General features: G+C 48.5%; 1 pseudogene; it reads right to left on the bottom strand.

Annotated features, from left to right (window-relative positions):
* Positions 1 to 14,630: 14,630 nt before the first annotated feature.
* LOC123171734 (uncharacterized) lies at positions 14,631 to 14,769 on the bottom strand (annotated as a pseudogene).
* Between the last annotated feature and the right edge of the window lie 8,473 nt (positions 14,770 to 23,242).

The following is a 23,242-nucleotide window of genomic DNA, read 5'->3' as shown; positions in this document are numbered from 1 at the left end:
ATGCAACGGGGAGGAGATCCACCGGCAAGTCACTTCCCACGCTGTCAAGAAATCATCCATTCACCACCCGCGAGCGCCACCCGCCAAGGACACTGCTGCCATGCCTACCGGGGCCGCCGCCCCAGGTCCAGATTCCTTTGCGAGGACCGATGCGATACGATCCGCTACAACATGGCCCACGCCATCGCCCAGGCCTGCCGCCGGGAGAGCCGCACCCCATGGATCTGGGCGCCCGTGGATCCGGGAGTGGGAGGACAGACCCTCCGCCGCCGCCATCACTTGCACGGGCTTTGCCCAGCGCTGACCACCGGCAACGGTGGAGGGGGAGGCTAGTCGCTGGGGGAGTTCTCGGTGGTGGCGATTGAAGCCCCCCATGTCGCCCACGAGGGGAGCAACGCGAGAGGAGGGCTGTGGTCTGGTTTGAGATGTGACTGTGGTCTTCCAGTTTGAGATGTGACTGTGGTCTGGTCTTCCAGTTTGAGATGTGACTGTGGTCTGGTTTGAGATGTGACTCTGGTCTTCCAGTTTGAGATGTGGTCTTACATTTCGGTATAGGTACAAAGAACAGACCAGTTCTTCCAGTTTGAGATGTGACTGTGGTCTGGTTTGCTCCAATCTCTGATGCTCAACTACATTTGGGGACCGGCCATGCATGCTGCTTGTTTGCCAGTCAGGCATCACATCGGTGTCCCATTTTTTCAGTGCGCCTTTGCATGAATGGTTTGGATTCCATCAAACAAACGAAACAAAGTAATGCGCACATCAATCTTGGACCCAGATCTGATATGCATGATTTGCCCACAAGAATGATACATGGTTGTGCTGACAGGCGACTGAGACCTAGCCATAACCTTGGGAGAAAATTACATATTTGCTAGTTTCAATATGGAGTAAATAGCATAAAACTACTACTTTACAGGCTAGGGTTTCAAAAAACTATCGGTTTTTATTTTTTCTCAGATAACTACCAAATGAGTGGTTGGCTGTTTCAAAAAACCCCAAATCCTCTTTGTTAAAAAATTAAACATGTTTATGACAGGTCGGGCCCGCCACTAAATGCACCGTTTGGTTGACCGTTTGTTTGACCGTTACCTGACTTGTGGGGGCCACATGTCAGCGCCTCATCCAGAGATTTTTTACAAATTAGCCCCTACAATTTTTTTAAAAAGCAATCGGGTCCCTAGAATCATTTTAAAAAAGCAATCGGGTCCTTGGACTGTCGCCGCCGCGCCTCCAAAGGGCCTGCCGGTGGTCGCCGTTGCACCATGGGGCTTCACCCGTGGTCGCCGCGCTCGCAGCCTGGGTGGCCGGGGTGGCCGGGATCCGCCTGGAGCGGCCATGGGGCTCCGGCTCGGGTCGCCGCGCCACAGCGCGCCATGGGGAGCCGCCTGGGGCTCCGCTCAGGTCTCCACGCCGCCGCCCGCGATGGGGAGCCGCCTGGGGGTCGCGGCCTGCCATAGGGCCGCCAGGGCTCACCACCCGCCATGGGGAGCCGGCGTCCACGCCAAGCGCAGAGAAGCAGCAAGGCGGAGGAGCGGCCGGGGTTGAGAAGCAGCAAGGCGGAGGAGCGGCCGGGGTTGATCTCCGGTGATCACCGGTGGCGGGCGGCGGGCGGCTCACCGGCCAGAGGAGGCGACATCGCGAGCTTCGGGCAAACCTGCGTCAATGGTTGGCGTGATGTGGCAGGGACCCGATTGCTTTTTGACAAACTTATAGGGACCTGATTGCTTTTTTAAATATGTGTGCAGGCCCACCCCTAACGGTCAAACAAACGGTCAAACTAATGTTTCGCTTAGGTGTGGGTCCGACCTGTCATAATCACGGTCAATAGATAAGCACTCGGCGATTTGGGTTTTTTGAAGCAGCCGACCACCCATTTGGTAGTTATCTGAGAAAAATTAAAAACCGGTAGTTTTTTAAACCCTAGCCAGTAAAGTAGTAGTTTTATGCTATTTACTCTTCAATATGGGGCTTCTCAAAATTGCCATTTTCAAGATTGGCTTCGCAAAATTGCCGCTCATAACATTGACTTCTTGATTGTCATGCCATTTGCCTCCTTTTATTGATTTCCCTTTTCTTTTCTCATTTATAGGAACTGAAAAAGACCAAACTACCCCTCATACTAAGTATACGTGCTAAGTATTCCTATGTGGCATTCTGGCTATCGATCTAGTTCGACAGGGTGAAAGGAGCAACGAAATTTCTCGTCGCCCGAAAGAGCGCCCGCTGACGCCTCCGGTCGCCGCTCGTGCCACTCGACCGCACACTGCTCGCTCCACCCGACCGCCATCTGTGATGGCCGCCGCTCGCGCCGCTCATCCTGGTCGTCGTTCGCTCGCCTGGTCATGTGGCCACGGAGGAGCTGCCGTCGGCCAGGAAAGGGTTCTCTGGACGGCTTGCTAGGGCAGAGTTTGTGGTGTTTATGCCGTCGCTGCTGTACCGAGCGATCCAAGGCGTTCTGCCTGCAGGCCATTGGCAGCACAAGACGTCCAGCCGGCGGCACGAGGCATCTAGGTGATCGGCGGCGTCGGAATCGCCGGATCATGACATCCAGGCAACAAACGGTATGGCAGTAATGGCACACGCGATATTATCGGCATGCAGCGCGCGTTTGATGGTTCGAGTGCTGATTCGATTGCAGATGTGTACGATAGCCACAGGGGTAAGAATTAAAATGAATAAAAGAGGAGCTAATGGCATACTAATCAAGGACTCCATGACATAAGTGGCAATTATGCGAATCAATTCTTCAAAGTGGCAAATCTGCCAAGCCCCATGAACAAAGTGGCAAAAATCCAAATGTCTACTTGCTTGGGCGAGTATTTGACAAAAAACTACCACATTAGGGGTTACCGTCCCACAGAACTACCACTTTCAAAAAAATGACTAATAACTACCAAAATTTTCTAATTTTGTGACTAAAAACTACCACTTTTGAAAATGGCAAGTTTAGACGATTTAAACATATTTATGACACGCGGGACCCACTTGTCAGGGCTGACGTGGCAGCAAAGTCAACTAAGTTTGTTTTGACCATTAGTGTTGACCGTTATGACAAGTGGGGCCCACATCAACCTTCTTCCTCCTCCTCTTTCTTTGGTATTTCAACAAACATCTTATGTGCATTGAGGAAAGCAGGTGAACTCCGGCCGACGACGGTCACGAGCGTGCTCATCCAGCTGCCGGCCCTGACCCCAAGACCGAGCCACACCGCCCCCTCTACCGCGCAGGCGCGCACCAAAACCACGCACCGCCGCAGCGCCCGAGCTGCCCGTCCTCTCCCTTGCTCGCACGCGACGCGAGCTCATGCAACCATGGCGCCCCTGAGTCGTCAGGCCCGTACGGGAGCAGCGGTGGCTCCGGAGGCGGGGCGGCGGGCGAGCGGAGGAACTCCGGCGTGGAACGCGCGATGGTGGAGTAGCTCCCAGTGTTCCGCTTCGGGGCGCTGCGCGGGCAGAAGGCCGGGCTCGAGTGCGCCGTCTGCCTCGGCTGCTTCGATCCGAGCCCACGGAGGCGCTGCGGCTGCTGCCCAAATGCCGGCATGGGTTCCACGTCGAGTGTGTGGATACGTGGCTATGCGCACTCCACGTGCCTCCTCTGCCGCTCCCGCGTCGACCCGGAGGACGTGCTGCTCCTGCCCGAGCCGCCCAAGCCGTCCACGACGGGACCTCCCGAACCGCCGGAGCAGAAAGCTGCCGCTGCCGCTGCCGTTGCGACGGTCAAGGACAAGAGCCAGGACGCAGCCTTGGCTCCAACGCGACCTCGTCTCCGTCGCCTCCTTCCCTTAGATGCACAGAAGGTGCTTGTTGAAATGCCCGAGAGAGACGGGAGGAGGAGGAGGAGGAAGATTGATGATGACGTGTGGGCCCCACTTGTCATAACGGTGAACTTGACGGTCAAAACAAACGGAGTTGACTTTGTCGCCACGTCAGCCCTGGCGAGTGGACCCCGTGTGTCATAAACACGTTTAAATCGTCTAAACTGACCATTTTCCAAAAGTGGTAGTTTTTAGTCACGAAATTAAAAAAATTTGATAGTTATCAGTCACTTTTTTTAAAGTGGTAGTTCTGTGGGACGGTAACCCCTAATGTGGTAGTTTTTTGTCAAATACTCTGCTTGGGTGGTACAAAACTTTCAAACAATGAAAATTTGAAGTGATGCTTCCCTTGATCTGCCCGAATATGGCACTGTTTAAGACAAGGTCTAGCTCTGGGCTGATAATGGCACAGACCAGGAATTCATATTCTGCCTCTAGGTATAATTACATCTCGGCATAATTTCAAACCTAGCTAGTTTCCCACGTATTGTCAATCTAAGTATAACTATAGTTCAGTACATGTACAACTCAGGCATGGCACCCATTGTAGATATGACTATGGTTTGGTTTTCTCGGATCTCCCACACTCAAGTTAATTTAAACAATTGTTGGCCATGGGCGATGACAAGAGGTTGTTCCTAATAGCTTCATCTTCAAAAGCTAGCTAGCCCAACTAGGTTGTTTCTCTCGTGTGGATGGTGATAATACCTTACATAGCAGCAGTAGAACATTAAACCATAGATATATATTGGAGGAGGAAGATCATGCATAGCTAAGGTGTGGTATGCATGCACCAAATGCAGTACATTTTTTTTTTGAAAATAATGGGCAGCACCCTTACATTCATTCACTTAGAAACATGTCCATTACAAATAATGGCCCTGATTTCGTCAGGTGGCTCACTAGACCAACAGGACCCAACATCAAATTCTACAGATTTTCCCAGTACATGCGCCTCATTACAACAACATTTGACATGGATAAAATCACAAGATAAGAACTTTGCGGCCCTACTTTTAATATCCTGGACTATGGCACCTGAAGGGGACCTGCCGAAACTCATATCCTGAACCTTGTTCATCAGCGACAAGCAATCGGAGACCACCTGAATCTTATGAAAACCAGCATCTTCAGCAATGATGAGCGCTTGACGAACAACAATAGCTTCAACCACTTCTGGGTTTTGAATTTGATCAATATAGGAGCCTCGGTATGCAGACAAAAGTGTCCCTCGATGGTCTCACACTACAACCCCATAGCCAGCCCATCCTGAGTGGGAGAAAACCGCAGCGTCTACATTGATCAGCACCCAACCTTCCAGCGGCGGAGACCATTTTTAGGTTGATGGAAAGGTCTCACGTCTGTTGGAACCTGTTGGGCTGACATTATACTCAGTAATGAATTCAATATAAGCCTTGATTTTCCCCACCATGCGAAGAGGATTAACTAGTGCCTCGCCATTGCGGTAGTTGTTCCTGTACATTTGAGGACCCTTCATGCTTGCCTGCTTGTTTCGCCTGTCATGCATCGTGGCGGTCTTTCATTTCCATGCGCTTTTGCATTGGTATCATGCAAACGAACCAAGCCTTTGACTGGTCTGCCTGTACGTGTGCATACAATAGGTAGAATATGTGAATCACATCAAACAAACGACAATGTGATCGTTAGTCTTTGATCACGATTGGCCTACAAAAAGGAAACATGCTTGTGCAGACACGTCAACAATCGCCTCCGGAAGTCTCAACCAAAAACAGCCCACACGGCATACACGCTGTATTGTTTTTTTGGATGAAAGAAGGGCCTCGAAGCCTCGAAGGATCCCGATAGCTGCTTTTATTATCAGCGGTGATATTACATCTCACAAAAGGATTTATGAAAAATAAGTTTCAATCTGGTCCTTGAAGATTGCCTACTAAACTGAAAACTTGAATTACAACTAGGTACAAACAGTGTGTCCAGCTCAGATGCAATCTCGCTGATGCTGGGGTTGACATCTACTTGGCCCAGCTAGATTCCCACGTATAACTACCTTTGTGATAGATTCCCACGTATCGGCATAATTCCAAAAGTAGCTAGATTCCCATTATCGTTATCTAAGAGCATCTTACGCCACAATGAACAAATCTCATCCCTCAAACGTCCACGGACGCGCGTCCGTTTTGACCTCTCATATTTTCTGCCAAACAACCACATACCTCAAATATCTCTCCCCACTACATTTCGATGAGCACACTGCATGCGGCCTCGCCAGTGCGACGTTTGACCGGGCACTAACCGGGCGGACGTTTCGGGTGTTTAGGGGAAAAGTACGGGGTACGGCTCTAGATGCTCTAAGTATAACTACAGTTCAGTACATGTACAACTTTGGCACCGCACCTCTCGTTGATACGATTGTGGTTTGGTTTGCTCCAATCTCCCACGCTTGTTGGCCATGGGCCATGACAACGAAGCTTGTTCCTGACAGCTTAATCTTTAAAAGCTGGCCAAACTAACTAGGTTGTTTTTCGCTGGTGTGGATGGTGAATCAATATAACACATTATATAGCAGGAGTAGAACATCAAATCATAGATATATATTGCAAGGGGAAGATCATGCATAGGCAGATGTTTGCATATAGGTAAGGTATATGGTATGCATGCACCGATCATGTGATGTGCATGCTTGTTTCGCCTATCATGCATCACATCAATCATTCATTTTCGGTGCACTTTTCCAATTTGCATCAGTCTCTCTCATGTGAACGAGGCAAGCCTTTGGCTGGCCCCCATGTACGTGTGCATACAATATGCATGAATGTGTGGATCCCATAAACAAATGAAACAAAGTAATCCGATCATCAATCTTTGATCTAGCTCCTGTTCACGATTGGCCTGCAAAAAGGAAACACACATGTGCTGATTCGTCAACAATCGCCTCTGGCATCCTCAGCCAAAGAGACTCCACACAAGCTAGCTATATATATTATTTGGACGGAAGAAATTCAGCGAAGGAAGAATGGGGGTCGACTCCAAGCCAAAGATACACTACCTACTTATAGGTCTCAAGCCTAGAGAAGGAAAAGGAGCTCGCGTCAATGAAACGGATGCAGTGGCTCCACGAGGCCACCCATTGTTGAGAAGATACGTCGATGTGGAGTCCCGGACCTGCAATCGACCGCTGCTACATGTCTTGTAAAAGAGGACGGAAGCCTCCATGTGCATCATAGCTTCTTCACGGTCATCAATGTGGATGATCCTCTTCCCGATCCTTAGAATCTCGAGCTCCACGTCTCCTATTCTCCATCTCCACCATCAAGGTGGCTCAAACGAAAGAGGACAAAGAGAAAATCTTCTTTCAAATCAAGGAATCCGTCGAGCTTAAAAGAGCATCTCTAGCCGATCCCTCAAAACCGGTTAAAGAAGTAAAAGTTCTATTTTAAGGAGTTAAACGGACTTAGGCGATCCCTTACCCGGTTTAACCCCTCAAATATTATACTCCTCGCGTCGGCCATGGCTCAATCTCAGAGTAAATCTTCCCCTCCCCCACCTCCCATCGCCACCTCTGTCCCTCGCTTGTGGTGCATTGATGCTGGTGCCATCAAATGCACCCCACACCTCTGTCAGCGCTCCGGTCAGCATCGTAGCCACCACCCCCCCCGGCACTTCCAATCGATCAGCGCCGCCTCAAAAATGGTGCGATCCAGCATTCGAAGCGCGGATCCTCACTGCGGCATGCAGCCCACAGGAGCACGACATGGCAAGCCTCCTCCGCGCTCCTTCACTGACCTCCCGCTGCCGCCGAGGAGGATGTGACGCCCCCGATTCAACCGTACACTAATCATACACGCAAACGTGTATGATCAATATCAGGGACTCACGGGAAGATATCACAACACAATTCTAAAAATAAAAATAAGTCATACATGCATCATAATACAAGCCAGGGGCCTCGAGGGCTCGAATACAAGTGCTCGATCATAGATGAGTCAGCGGAAGCAACAGTATCTGAGTACAGACATAAGTTAAACAAGTATGCCTTAAGAAGGCTAGCACAAAATGGGATACAGATCGAAAGAGGTGCAGGCCTCCTGCCTGGGACCTCCTAACTACTCCTCGAAGCCGAACTCTACGTAGAATCATCCTCGGGATCTCTAGCTCCTGGACTCCAGCATCTGGTTGCGACAACCAAGAAGAATGCAAAGGGGGAAAAGAGAGAGAAATGCAACCGTGAGTACTCATCCAAAGTACTCGCAAGCAAGGATCTACACTACATATGCATGGGTATCTGTGTAAAGGGGCAATATCAGTGGACTGAACTGCAGAATGCCAGAATAAGAGGGGGATAGCTAGTCCTGTCGAAGACTATGCTTCTGGCAGCCTCCATCTTGCAGCATGTAGAAGAGAATAGATGGTAAGTTCACCAAGTAGCATCACATAGCATAATCCTACCCGGCGATCCTCCCCTCGTCGCCCTGTGTGAGAGCGATCACCGGGTTATATCTGGCACTTGGAAGGGTGTGTTTTATTAAGTATCCGGTTCTAGTTGTCATAAGGTCAAGGTACAACTCCAAGTCGTCCTGTTACCGAAGATCACGGCTATTCGAATAGATAAACTTCCCTGCAGGGGTGCACCACATAACCCAACACGCTCGATCCCATTTGGCCAGACACACTTTCCTGGGTCATGCCTGGCCTCGGAAGATCAACACATCGCAGCCCTACCTAGGCACAACAGAGAGGTCAGCACGCCGGTCTAAATCCTATGGCGCAGGGGTCTGGGCCCATCGCCCATTGCACACCTGCATGTTGCGTGGGCGGCCGGAAGCAGACCTAGCCTAGCAGGCGTTCCAGTCCAATCCGGCGCGTGCCGCACAGTCGCTGACATCACGAAGGCTTCGGCTGATACCACGACGCTGAGTGTCCATGACTGTTCCGGCGTAGTTGGTTAGTGCGTATAGGCCAGTGGCCAAACTCAGATCAAATACCAAGATCTCGTTAAGCGTGTTATTATGAAGTAACCGCGAACGCCGACCAGGGCCAGGCCCACCTCTCTCCTAGGTGGCCTCAACCTGCCCTGTCGCTCCGCCACAAAGTAACAGTCGGGGGCCGTCGGGAACCCAGGCCCACCTCTACCGGGATGGAGCCACCTGCCCCTTCAGCCCCCATCTCCGAACAGTATCACAAGTAAGGTAACAGTATAAAGTATATAGTATATGCCCGTGATCACCTCCCGAAGTGATCACGGCCCAGTAGTATAGCATGGCAGACGGACAAGAGTGTAGGGCCACTGATGGAACACTAGCATCTTATACTAAGCATTAGGATAGCAGGTAAGGGTAACAACTGTAGCAACAATGACAGGCTATGCAGCAGAATAGAATTAACCGAAAGCAGTAACATGCTACACTACTCTAATGCAAGCAGTAGAGATAAGGAATAGGCGATATCTGGTGATCAAGGGGGGGGGCTTGCCTGGTTGCTCTGGTAAGTAGGGGTCGTCAACAACGTAGTCGATCGGGGCACCAGCAGCGGCGTCAGTCTCGTAGTCTAACGGAGAGAAGAGGGGGAAGAAACAATAAATATAATGCAAACATAGCATCACAAAACATAACGAGGCAATACGCGGTGCTAGGGTGAGCTAACGAAGTACTAGGTGCTACCGGCGAAAGGGGAAAGCATCCGGGAAAGTATTCCCGGTGTTTCGCGTCTTCGGACAGATGAACTGGAGGGAGAAAGTTGCGTGTTTGCTATGCTAGGGATGTGTGGCGGACGAACGGGTTGCATATTCGGATTCGTCTCGTCGTTCTGAGCAACTTTCATGTAGAAAGTTTTTCCATCCGAGCTACGGTTAATTTTATATTAATTTTAAAAAGGATTTAATCATTTTCTAGGATTAACAGAATTAATTTAAATCTAAAACGCATTTATGATGTCAGCATGACATCAGCGGTCAGCTTTGACCTTTGACCAGTCAAGCTGATGGGTGGGTCCCTTTTGTCATTGATTAAGACTAACTAATCAGGATTAATTAGATTAGTTAAATGATTAGGTTAATTGATCACAATTAATTAATTTATTTAACTAATTAATTCATTAATTAAATATTATTATTATTATTTGATCTCTTCTTTTTATTCTTTTCGTTCTAATCGGGGGGTTGGCCCCACTGGTCAGGGACCCAGCCCAACCGGGGCGGGCGAACGGAAACGGGCGCAGGGCGCGGGCGCCGCCCGAACAGGCTCTGCGGGCGCCCGACCGCTGGCGAGGGCGAGGGCATGGCGGATGCGGGCGGGGCTGCTGACGGAGAGTGTCGGGGCGCCAGCGGTGATGCGGCGGCGATGAGGGGCTAGGCGCGCGGGTGGGGTAGCGGGGCGGCACCGACGAGCGGTGGCGGCCTAAGGCGGGCGCGCAGGGGTGGCGAGCCGGAGGCGGGCGTCGAGCAGTTGCTGCGGGCAGCGCGGGGAGCAGCAGCAGTAGTAGAGGGAGAAGCGGCAGCAACGGGGCACAGCGCGCACGGGCGAGCCACGGCAGGGCAGTGGGCGCGGCCGGCGGGGCGCGAGGCGGGCTGCGGGAGGAGGTGAGGCCAGGGTGGGTACGCGAGCACGGGGCGGCCTGAGCGCGGGCTAGCGGGACGCGGTGCGCGGGCGCGCGCATCGGGCGTGGCCGGGAGCAGAGAGGGGGCAGAGGGGAGGCGCGACCGGCGCGGCAGCTCACCGCGAAGCTGTAGGGAGGTGGCAATGGGGGTCGAGGAGGAGGACGGGGACGTCCGGCGAACGGCGGGGCTCCGGTGGCGGCGACGCGGACGAGGGCGAGGCGGCGGCGCACGGCGGCGTCGGGGCGATGGGATCGGGGGTTTGCCTTGATCCCGATCGGGCAGAGGAGGGAGAGGGAATCGTGGGGGGGAGTGGGGTGCGGTTAGGGTTAGGGTTGGGGGCAGAGGCCTAAGTAGGCCAAGGGCATGGGCCGGCCTGGCTGGGTCGTGGCCCAGTTGGGCCAAGGGGTCCAGTGGGGGAAGGGGTCTTTGTCTCCCCCTCTTTATTTTTTTGACTTTTGTTTTATTTCTTTGCTATTTTAATTTTATATTTTAAATTCCTTTGTTTTATAGAATACATTAGTTGTACCTAAATTAGTATTAACAAATATGCCACCACCTCAATTAATTTGGCACCTAAAATAAAATAGTTTGCAATTGTTTATTATTTTAAAAGCTTTTAAATAATTGGTTTTGTTACTGTTTTGTTCAGCTTATAGTATTTAAACATTTTATAAAGGTGTGGTTTCTCCACCATAATTTCCTATGCAATATTTGGTTCACTCCGATCATTTTAGTTTTAATATTTGAAAAGTTTTATTGTTTGCTTGATTTTGAATTTGAATTTGAATCGGTTTCGAACTGACACGAGATTAGCAACAATAATCGAAGTGACGTGGCATCATTAGCAGAGGGTTGCTGTAGCTTAACTACCCGGGGGTCACGATTCTCCTCTACTACAAGAAATCTTGTCCCGAGATTTAAGAGGTAGAGTAAGGGGGAAAGGTCTGGTTACGAAATTCTAACGGACCTTCTCGGTCTTGGTTGCTTTTCTCGAATAGGTCAATCCACTACGTTGATGTCTTGATTCCTCTGCTTCATGTCATCATGATGAAGTCGGCATCCTTTCTTCGAGAACTCCATTGTACTTATGAGAGAAAAAGGGTGCGTATTCCGGGAGAACGCACCTATGCAAGGTTGACTATCTGGTTGGCCACATCGAGGAAGGTGGCGGAAAGTAACTCTCGAATTGAAACTTAAAAGATATCGAGAGCAAACTAAGAAGGTACCATAAGAAGTTTCAAGTAGCCAGGCAATCGTTCAATGCCTAGTCAGAAGGTGAAAGGGTTTCAGGGCAACGTGAATAAGTATTGCGTCTGATACCAGAATAGATCACTAAGAATATGGCTCGTGAATTAAATACGAAGCCAAGCGTGGGGAAAAACCATGAGAAACAGGGTTGTACAGGAGAGTCAGGTTTCGGTCCTGTGAAACTGTGGGTTATGGGCCCACCCTGTGGGTTAAAAGTAGGAAGGGCGGAGACATCTTGCGTGATCAGGCAAGCAAGGCATGTCAGAGGGTAGCCTGTCGATTATGTCGGCAACAACGTCGGTACCAAGGGCGAGGGACGAAGAGAACCATCTTCCTGCTCGTTGAACGAGGCGGACCAATAGGCGAAGTTCTCGTCCGTCGGTGGTTATCGGAATGTCATCAACAATAGTAACAGGTTCTTACTGACAGAGTTGTACACCAAGGCGTTTATATAAGCAGCAAAATATTACTGCTTAGATCATATGGATCACAAGGGAGGTTAAACAAATCAATGGAAAGAAAAATGTGATTATCAGATTAAACAGAACAATGGAAAGGGAAAATGTGTTTAAACACATAATTCAGGGGTATATTCTTCCCAAGGACAAGCAGAGCTTGATACCCATGACATGATATAACGTAGAAAACCATTTAAGTTAGGGAAGAGGGAGTTCATGACATTACCCAAACAACGGTGTTTGAATAGTTGATAAAGGAAATTTAGCATGGCGCTTCAAATGTTCTTATCGATGTTCAGAGTACCACAGACATGCTTCGAGATAGCATTGACATGGTCTTCAAGCAAAGGTCGAACTTTGGATACACAAGGATCCATCGGAAACGACTTCTAGAATAAGTCTTACAATTTCCTCATGGAAGAATGGATAACCTTGCTAAAAGGAAACTATAACAATAGGTCCTCCGGCCAGGTGTGATGGGCATGACATCATCTTACCGGGACATATAAAGACCAATGTTATGACTCTTGGAAAATGTTCCAACCATCATATCTGAGCGAGATTCAGATCTGATTGGTATACCTCAGACTCAGGATGCCTGAGAAGAAAAGGTGCAACGTAATTGTCGAGATAACATTATAAGATTCTCAGAAAATAAACTATGGATGCAAGTTCCGAAACAAGAGTTTATCATTAAACCAAGGAAAGGATGAGGAGGTAGATGATGAATTTAGCGACAATTCATCGAGATTTCCAAAGGATGGATTTCCACAATTGTATGAGTAAGGTGATAACATTTGTCAGATCAAATGATATAATGATGTATGCTCGTGGGAAACATACATAATTAAATATTGGTTGAAAGGTGCGCTCGAAATATGGACTTAGGTAGCATGATCGATGTTAGAATGGTGATTCAATAACCAAAAGACGACTTAGGTAGCATGATCGAAGTGACGTGGGATGTCGGTGTCATAAATTGAGGACATGGACACCGGCCAGCTTTACTGGATTACTCAAATTATTCAAAAGCGCTTCAATTTGCTGGCCAGAGCCACCCCGCGCCCCAGAGCTCCACGCCTACCTCATTTCCGACGGAGAATCGCGGTCACGACCGCTCGAACCAACTCCGAACTCACGCCATGGTCGCGTGGACGAACGCTGGAACACCCGCCGGTGCTCTCTCCCTCTACCAGTGTGGCTGTGTTGTGGGTGTGCATTTGTGTTGTGCTAGTGTGAGCGTGCTGGTGGGTGTGATGTGCGAGTTTGTGCGTGCTGGCGTGTGTGCGTCACCGGCGGTACTCGCCATGCCGCAGCTCCTCGGCCGCCTGCACGTGCGCCGCGGCAAGCTCCGCGTTGACCTCCTTCTGTTTCTGCGCCAACTGCTCGACGAAATGCTCAGCTGAGCTAAAGATTGCAAGGAAGAAGATTGCAGCGTTGGCAAAGCCGGGTCAAAACCACGCCAACTCAGCACGAAAACTACTTTTGTTGAATCAAGGGACCAAACTAATCCGGTTTTCAAACTTGAGCGACTAATGTTTGCCGGAGTTGAGGGACCATTTCTAGACTTTTGAGAGAGTTCTGTGATAAAAAATATACTTTTCCCTAAAAAGAAGATGTCCACGTGCATGCAACCGCTCAACAGAAAGATTGATCAAACCATATGCTCTTTTATTGAGGCTTCTAAGTTGAGCAATCAATTAGAACCCTCCCACGCATCTACCTTGATACATAATTCTCCTCGTGGCTTGGTCCTTCATCAAAAAGAAGAATGGATGAAATTCTAGAAAGACTTTATTATCAATGGCAATGCTATGAACATAGAGCAAATTTTGGGAGGCACTCGGATCTTGCAGAAAAGAAAAATCTAAGATGGATATATTTTTATGGGGTTTTGATAATGGAATGACCAATATGACTTATCTGCATACCTGTACCGTCAGCGGTGTGAACTTGATCTCTGCCATGGTATTTCTCCTGGATGGTTATCTTCCCTAGCTCACTGGTAATGTGATCCGAGGCACCAGTATCCACACAAAAAATTGTATCTACTCCATAAGAAGAATCTGCATGCACGACAACTCACTTTTTCTGGTAATTATGATCCTCGGCATAACACCAATTGCAATCCTTGGTGATGGGATTGGTTTTTCGCTGATTTGACTAGGACCAAATTCATCAAAATCATACCCATGGTTGTTGTTGTTGCTGGTTTGTCCCACTCCTTGGCGAACCCTGTTCTTGGGAGTAGAAGGGGTGGCCGTTGCTGGGACGACCGTTGCCATCGTAGTTGTTCTTGTGATAGCTACCACCAACATGGTTTTAGCCACCACCGCTGCCTGCATTAGAGTTGTTGTAGCCTCCTCCTCCGCGTTGCTGTTTGGACCACCACCACCACCACCACAGATGTTGTTGTTGTTGTTGTTGTTCCGTGATGGACGATGGTAGCCCTTGGAGGAACCACGACCACCACGAGCAGCCGCGTTCGCCGAGGAGTTGAAGCCGCCAGAGGGTTGAAAGAGCTCAACTTGCTGATCAAAATTTGACATAAGCGCGTAGAGGTGGTCGAGGGAGAGTGGCTCGGTGCGGACTTCAAGGGCGGAGATTAGCGGCTGGTAGTCAAGGTCGGTGTTGGAGAGGATGTGAAAGATGAGTTCTTCATCTTGAAGAGGACTCCCTGTGGCTGCAAGTTCATCCGCCAAGGACCTCATGTGCGCGAAGTAGCTAGCCACGTTCTGAGTTCCCTTCTGAGTGTTGGTGAGGGCGACGCCAAAATGATTGATCTTTGATCTAGAGGTGGAGCAGAACATGGCTGCAAGGTATTTCCAAAGAGCAGCAGCAGTAGGGATTAATACTACCTGGACCAGGACCTCCTTCGTGAGGTTGTTGAGGAGGTAACCAAGAACGAGCTGGTCTTCGTAGTCGAGTGGCTAGCTATTTCAAAATGACCATTGTACCCTTTATTATGGAAGGGTATGATGTAATCTCAATCGTTAATGTGTTCGGGGGGGGGGGGGGGGGTAGCGAAGCAGAAGTGAAATATTCTCGAGAAAAAAGAGAGTCTATGTTACATGACACCCTTACAACCAAAGTATTATTCTCACAGCCCTCGGGCCTCGTCGCCATTAGATGTGATTGTCGTTTGATTTGCTCCAATATTCCCAAGCTAAGTTAATTTGGACGACACTTTATGACCATAGCCATGACACACACGAGCTTTTTAAAAAAAAATTACACACGAGCGAGGGTGGAGCTCCAGTAGCACTGTCGCTGTCGTCCGGAACCTCCCACCATTGGGGTTGTGGATCTGGCGGCGGCTCCCTCGACCGATCCTGGAAGAGCACAGAACGGACGGTGGCAAGAAAAAAAGGTCGGGTCTTGGTCCAGCCCCCCGGGCCTTTTTTGGGTTTCCTGGTCAATTACCAATGATTGGTGATGCGCTCGTCACTGGTAGCTGTTTCGTGCTGTTCAGTGGTAGGCGTTTTTGAAGTAGTGAATACCTTCTGCTTGGATTAGGGGTAAAATTGTGTTTAGCTGGGCCTGGGTGCAGTGATAGTCTTAATCAGCTAGTCGTATTTAAAAAGCCCATCAAGCCATTTTTGAGCCGTTAAAGACCAGTTCTCTGCGTGCAATGTTTAAGAGAAAAATATAATGTGCATGCAAGTAGCAAAAAAAACATGCACACCTCGGAAACTGAAGCAAAATTCTCATGCATCCTCCTTCGCCCGGAAAAAAAATTCTATACGACCAGGTCGAACAAAACTAATCGTGAGACCCTCTCCCCCATGCCACCACCCTGCCCTTGCCACCTGTGCTTGCCAGCCACCCCGTGGCACCCCGTGCTCGCCCTCGGCTGCCTGCCCTCGCCTGCCTGCCCTCGCCGTCTCCCTTGCAACTGAGGAAGACGCCCCGCTAGTCACAAATGCCTACATGTCATCGTCACAGCAATTTCTGTCACCGGTCGTAGCGAACATTGATGATGGTTTCAATCAAAAATTGTTGTCGCCTCGGTTGTAGCTCGGTGTGCGTCTCGTCCAGCATCCTGCCATGCTGGTCGCTGCATTTTGCATTGCTGGTTTTGCAAAACCGACCTCGCCAGTTCCCGCAACATGACGTCGATGGTTTCAGCAAACGGCCTCGCCGGCCAGAGCATGCTGTTTTAATTGTAGCAATTTGTGTCACCGGTCATCACAAAAGTCGACAACAGTTGCAGCAAAAGTTGCCGTTGTCACATTCACGATCCGCAACATGGCCATTTGGTTGTAGCAAAATGTGTCGCCGGTCGTAGCAAAAGTCGACAATGGTTCCATAAAAAATCGTTGTCGCTGTTGTTGCAAGTCGCAGCGTGGCCTGTTCGTTGTGGCAAATTTCGTCACCAATCATAACAGAAACTGATCACGGTTGTAGCACCGGCTCATCACTTGTAGCCATTTACAATGATGGTCATACACTGGTTCTAGCAATGTTGATCGCCGGTTCCAGCGTGTCTGGAGATCACGGGCGTTGTCAGCGGCGGTGGTGAGGGCGTGCGGCAGCAGGGAGGTAGATAGGGGAGGGAGGGGTGGTGCTTGAGGGAGGCATATCCATGGCGAGGTGAGGCTGGCTGCATAAAAGGGGAAAAGATGAAGACGAGAGGAAGAGAGCAGCAAGGAAGGAGTGGATATTAGATAAAATGTGTTTGGGAGCGTTCGTAGGGATAAGGGTTTGTGCAGGCCCATTAACAAAACACGTGACGTGAGATTGAGTGACCGGGCGAACATTGCGCGGCCGAGCATTGCGCTTGCCAATTACAATCATTTACCAATATTTTTGGGGCTTGCAGCATCGAGCCACGATTCATGGTAAGTATTGACTATTGTACTTCCACCATTGATCAGGTTGGGATCCTTCTAGGTGTTATCAAGGGAATGATAGTACTGCACTAACACACAGCCTTAACAAGCAGACTGTCGCACATAGAGCACTACGCTGCCAAGATCACCGTCTCACTGCAGAAATTCTTCCATCCGGAGGCACACCAACGCCTCGGGTCTATAGGCAAAAGTAAGCTTGGGCCTACTGGGTCGCATAGTCAGACACAATGCATTAGAAAGATAGAAGCCTGGTTGCTAGAATATTGGTATCCTCCAATATCTCACCTAAACATTCCAAATATACTACTCCAGAGTAAGATGCATGGTGAAGAATAACTAAGCACAAAGATAGGTTGCTACCTAGCTCGCCTATTGATATGCAATCTCGCACATGCGATCAATCAGCGATATATTTATAGAAGCTTCCTTCCATGCAACAATGAATTGTACACATATAAGCTTTGTTCTGTGCAGGAATCAGTGGTACATGCATATAAGCATGATCACGTGAAGTCTAAACTGTGTGAGTACATCACAAAATTGTTCTCCAAAGAAGCCAACATGGTAAGTTCTAAAAAATTAGTCGTCATAACTTTGTAGTCGTTCTCTTCCATTTTATCTAGTTCATGTTTCATTCCAAGAACAAAGATATCATATAAATTGGCTCATTCGGGTGGCAATTTTGGCTTCCGGGGTGAATAATAAAATTGTAAAATGCAAGTAAATAAAAAAAATCCTGATTTTTCTGTACAACGTAATGTGCTGAGTTCCATGACTGAGAAGGTAGATAATGTGCTCAGGTGAAAAGAAACCCAGTATTTTCAAAAGCAATTATCCATATATTTTGGAGGAGGAAATACTGAAGAGATAGGTTGGTGTCCCATGTGAATGTTGATACCTAACTAGCAGCATGATCCGCGCATTTGCGCGGCTAGAATTCTAAAATGTTACCTTACTTTACCTACTACTTATCTTTTAATCCGATGTACTATGTGAGTAGACTTGCAAAGAATTATAGAAAGCTTGTAGAATACACAGTGACTAGACTTGCAAAGAATTTTCTTGTCTGTTATTTTCACGTACCAATTGATATTTAATTATGAAAGAAGATGCAAATGGACTTTGGTTTACTTCTTTCCACTAAGTTTATGAGGTGGTTAATGACAACTTTGGTGTGTGTGACAAAAAAAGATCAATGTCACTGCGGTCTGCAACCCATCGTATAAATTCATGAAATTTCAACAAATCTCTAACTTTATCCCTTCTTCCATCAACATTTTTTTTAAGAACTTAACAAAAAAACTCTGAACATCATGGCTCATATTTCAACCATATGTTTGTACCTCTCTACACCTTATCTTCGTGGCAGTGTGGTTTCTCCTCTCAATTGCACATGTAAATAATATAATGATGTTTTATTAATAAAGTATTAGTATCACATTTTATCAAGTGCAATTTTATAGATTGTACTCTCTTCGTTGCAAAATAAGTGCCTTTAATTTAGTACAACTATTTTCTTAGTGTGATTGCATTTTTGAATGGACTTACGGATGAATTATACAGAAATACTATTTCTTTTTTCATCTACTTTTCCAAATTTAATATAAAAAATAGGTTGGAATTCATAAGCATGACAACTACATTTTTTCTTTCTAATTTTAAACATGAGAGAAGTTTTATTACTAAATCTTATCACTAATTTCATGTAAAATTAATCATGAAGTTCCCTCGACTCGAGGCGTCTATGGTGACTTCGTAAAATCTCAAGATGCTATTTCGGCTTAGTATCTCAGAGGTGCTCATAGGGGTAGGATGTGTGTGCCTTCATATGGATGAGTGTATATGAGCAACTTTGATTGTACTGTGTTAAAAAAGCATTTTTTATATACAATGACTCTTGTTTCCTTTTACGTGATGACTCTTGCTTCGGAAGTCCGCATGTCTTTCACCGCGCATTCACGCACAAGCACTTGTACATATTGTTTTGGATATTGATATTGTCCTTAATACATGTAGCTAAAGAAATTGGACACGTACAATTCTCAATCTATTATTTTATACTTCATCCTTGACACGTAATCATACATCGAAATAACAGAGTACAGTTCCCTCAAAAAAGAACTTAGAGTACTCTCAGTTAAACGTTGACAAATAATGGGGCATTGCATAACTAAAAGGTATTTAGACAAAAAGACATCACTCATCGGTACGTGCATCTTGAGAAAATTGCAAAAAAGATAACAAAGAATTGAACCTGAAATTTGATGGTTGGTTCATATCTAAATATTGTGTTATCTTTTCGAGACATTTCATAGATTAGGCATAGAAATATTTTCAGAAAAAGGTATCATATTAGACCACAATATAATTTTGTGTGTCAAAATTGAAATAAGACTTCATAGTTTATCGCGTCGCATGGTAGATATATGGCATATCTATTTTTGTCCGAGTGTTTTTCTCTCATGTCTCAAGCCTATTGTTATCTGGTATTTTTTACATAGCTCATCCGCATGCACCCAAACAAAATTGCAGTGAAGTGTACCAGTGATACAATTGATTTTTACCAAAAAATCAGATCCTCGACATGATTGGGTCAGGGCATCTATGAACATATAACGGCCACCATTGATTAAACGTACATGTTGTCATGTTCCCCTTGTTGGATTGAAAAATGGGTGTTTATTTTCTTCACCGAGAGAGACAACTTTTTGATAAAGGGTGGATTTTATTTACTGAAAATGAAGCAGCAAGGAGATACACACAGCCAACACACATATAAACATGTTGGCAAGTAGCAAAGTCATATAAGACCAAAGCTATGCCTAAGCGTGGAAAAAGAAAAAAGAAACCCCAAAACAGAGGACATTGATCGACAAGCTACAACAATGACCGTATCCGCACCAATCATTTTCTGACACCACAAAGACGACCGGAAAGGTTCTTCAATAGCAATGCCTTCATGAAGGGAATGTCACTGAAGCGCCGCCGTCGCCGGATCCGATCATCAAAGGCTAGATTCTAAGTTTTCACCTTGAAAAACAAGTCCATGCAACATATCCGAGCAATGTCTTCAACAAGGTAACAATGCTTCTGCATCGCCATTGCCAGCTAAACCCACATATCGGTTTAAACCTTGGATTTCACCACGATCCTATAGACTGGGCACTCGAAGTACCACCAAATCGAAGTCAACTGTGTTGTCACCACCACTTTTTCATGATCACGACAGCTATGTGCGATAGGACAGAAACCCCAGCGCCGCCGCTGCCCACCCATACCGGTGCATCAAGCCATTGTCCATAGATTGCATCTTGACGTTGAAGATAATCTGACCGAAGTGGGAGCCGCCAAAACTCAAAGGAGCCTTTCGGCTACATCCCGCAACCACGCCAGTACTTGGTGCCAGCGACAGCCATTCTTGGGAGAGGAACCCTCACGTCGGTGCCCACCGCAATCCGCCAAAGGTCGTCCAGTGCCACCATGCAATTCCAGTTCCAAACCTGAATCAGCCATGGCTAGGCCAAGCCGGATGGAACGTCCTAGGTGACACAACTGGCCAGGACGGACCTGACGTAGTCCAGCTGCCTGGCAGAAACTGCCTCGTGCGTCGGGCGTGGGAGATGGGCATGGTTGCACCACGGCTGATGTGGTTAGCTGCCAGAGCCCTCTGAGGCGCCCAACGCAGTAGGCCTAGCCGGCTCATACCGAGTCAACGCCATAGCAGATCGGGTCCGGGGCGTCGGTGCAGATCGACGTAGATCAGTCAGCTAGATGGGGACAAGAGAGAGGGGGGATGGATGAGAATGGAAGGAACGGGTAGCACCCTGCCGTCGCCGTCAGCATCGATAGCCTCCTCCGGCGGCGGCGGCGGGTGGGCATGGACAGTGGTGGGAAGGCCACCGGGTGTCGCGGCGGGGTGGCCTCTGGAGTCGCCCATGCGGGCGACCCTGGAGGCAGTTTTTTCCATGTGAATGAGGAGGTGCCGCAGAGAGAGAGAGACAATTGTGCGCTGTAGGTACGCTAGGTCGTCTGTCGTCGAGGCTCCTTGTACATGTCCATCTCTCAAGAAAAAAATCATAGAGAGCTCCCTGTAGGTGTCATGTTTGTCTAGTTTGTCACTTTTTTTTAATAATTATATAATAGATAGATAAATAATATAGTGCAGTACGCCAATGAGCATACATATTACTCTAGGAAATACTAATAAGATAGTTACCCAGCCTACCTGGCCAGATATTTTCATACGTATTACACTCGAAATAGACTTTCGCCTTACTTTATAGATGAACTCACATAACGAAATGATATAAGGTGATGAAAACCTCTCTTATAAAGCAGATCAAAGAAAGACAGACAACTGAGATGTAACGGAAACACAGCACAAGAGAAGCATTAATATACGCGAAGACGCCACTGTCGAGTATGCGCACAGGAGAAGACGAACTCTAGCAAGATACCCCCGCAACCATCGATGAAGATCGAACCCACATCTCAAAAGAAACCATCAGACACCATTGTAGAGCCCTCTCCAAACTATCATTGGGGAGGACCATCTGCCCTCTCGATCTGGTCTGAGGAGCGCTGATCATGCTGACGAGCAGCATAGACCAAGAATGCTAACGATGTGGTCACATTGAAATACTAACGAGACTGCTCCCCATGAGAACCTAAGAGGTTACAAGCTACCATCCAAGCCTACCCATAGAAGACATCTTGCAGCGTCGACGCAGCCAAGAGAAGGCTTGAAAGGAGGCGGCTGGTCCGTCGCCAAGCAGCTGCTCCCGCACCGCCCGGGCCTGCAACCCGCGGCCGCTCGTTGAGTCCCTTGGTGTGCCTGCGTCCTGCGAAGCTCCCGAATCTGCCGACCAAATACTTCAAAGTGCTGCAACAAGAGGGCCTCGCCGGTGCCGTCGGTCGCCAGAGATTTGCCCAACCGCGTCATTCAGCAGTTTCGCAGGGGCAGGAAGGTCGGCCCAAGTCACCCTGGCGGTGAGCGACACGACTTTCTGTGTTTGCTTTCTTTTACGTAGGTATTTAAGCATGCACTTAACTGGATTAATCGAATGTAGTAGTACACTTGGGTCCACTTGTTCCAACTGTCATGTTATGCGCACGACTAGCATGCATGTTCGCACTTTTTCTTTTGCGAGATCACTAGTGGTCTATTTCAATAGGGTAGAGCTACAATTCTTCGGTAGGAGTTCCTCAATATTCGTACTATTTATACAAACATACGAAGTAGAGTAACAATTCTGTGAAAAAACACAAAGTAATACCATAAATCTTGGAACGTGCAAAGATTGGCCGACACAAAGTAATGTGGGCCGCCTCTCTGTGTGCAGCGTCACCGCTTCACAACCGTCGAGTGACCACATTTATGACTTACATTGATGACAAGCAAGCATGCTACCACATTATGCCTCTCCATCTTCTACACGGCTCAGGACGTCCTATATTACGTGCCATGTCGCAACCATAACACATAACCTACAATTGTGTCACAGTGGGAGAAGCTTGCTTGCTAGTAGGTACATTGGTATCCTCCAATCTCTCACCTAAGCTTCCAAATATACATAGTTGCCGAGAATAGTTAAGCAAAAAGGCTTGACTCTTAAGTAGCTGGCCTCGTTGATACGCAGTCAGGCAAATCAAATAAATCAGGGATATACTATAGAAGCTTTGGTCCCTGAAACAATTGATGAGAGAAACGTTTAAGCATGAGCACAATCGAGATGCACATGAGCATGATGAGGTCTAAAGTATGGGTGAGTATAGAACATAAGGTACCCGCTCCTCCCCCCCCCCCTCTAACCCTCGTCGCCGCCGCCACCTCCCCCGCCCGATCCCGGACGGATCCGGCGAGTCTCTCCAGTGCGGAGGCCAGATCCGGGTTCCCCTTCCCCTGCTCTTCCCTTCCCCCCCCCTTTCCTGCCCTCGCACCGCCTCCCCTGGAGGCGGCCAGGGCGGTCTCGCTCGTCCTCCCAGCTCGCCTTGTCCCCCCCCCCCCCCCGCCGACGGCGGGCGCCCCCGGCTATGGCCTGGGTGGTGTCAGCGGTGGTGGGATCTTCTTTCCCCGTGCGTGTGTCCTTCCTGCCCGGGGCAGGGGACGGCGGCGGTGTCGCTCGGCTAGGCGGTGGCCGGCGGCAGGCGTGGTGGCGGCGCTGCTCCTTGGTGGCGGGGCAGCTTGGTAGCGCGGGGTGGCCAGCGATGCGCCCCCAGCCCAGATCTGGGCCCTGAGGGGCCCATCTGGGTCCTAGCGGGTCGGCCCCCGGCGTGGCTTCGTTGTCTTCTG

This window comes from Triticum aestivum, chromosome 7D (assembly GCF_018294505.1).
Source record: "Triticum aestivum cultivar Chinese Spring chromosome 7D, IWGSC CS RefSeq v2.1, whole genome shotgun sequence".
NCBI classification, from domain to species: Eukaryota; Viridiplantae; Streptophyta; class Magnoliopsida; order Poales; family Poaceae; genus Triticum; species Triticum aestivum.
Note: the sequence above shows the minus strand (reverse complement) of the source record. Positions and strands in the feature narration are given on the sequence as shown.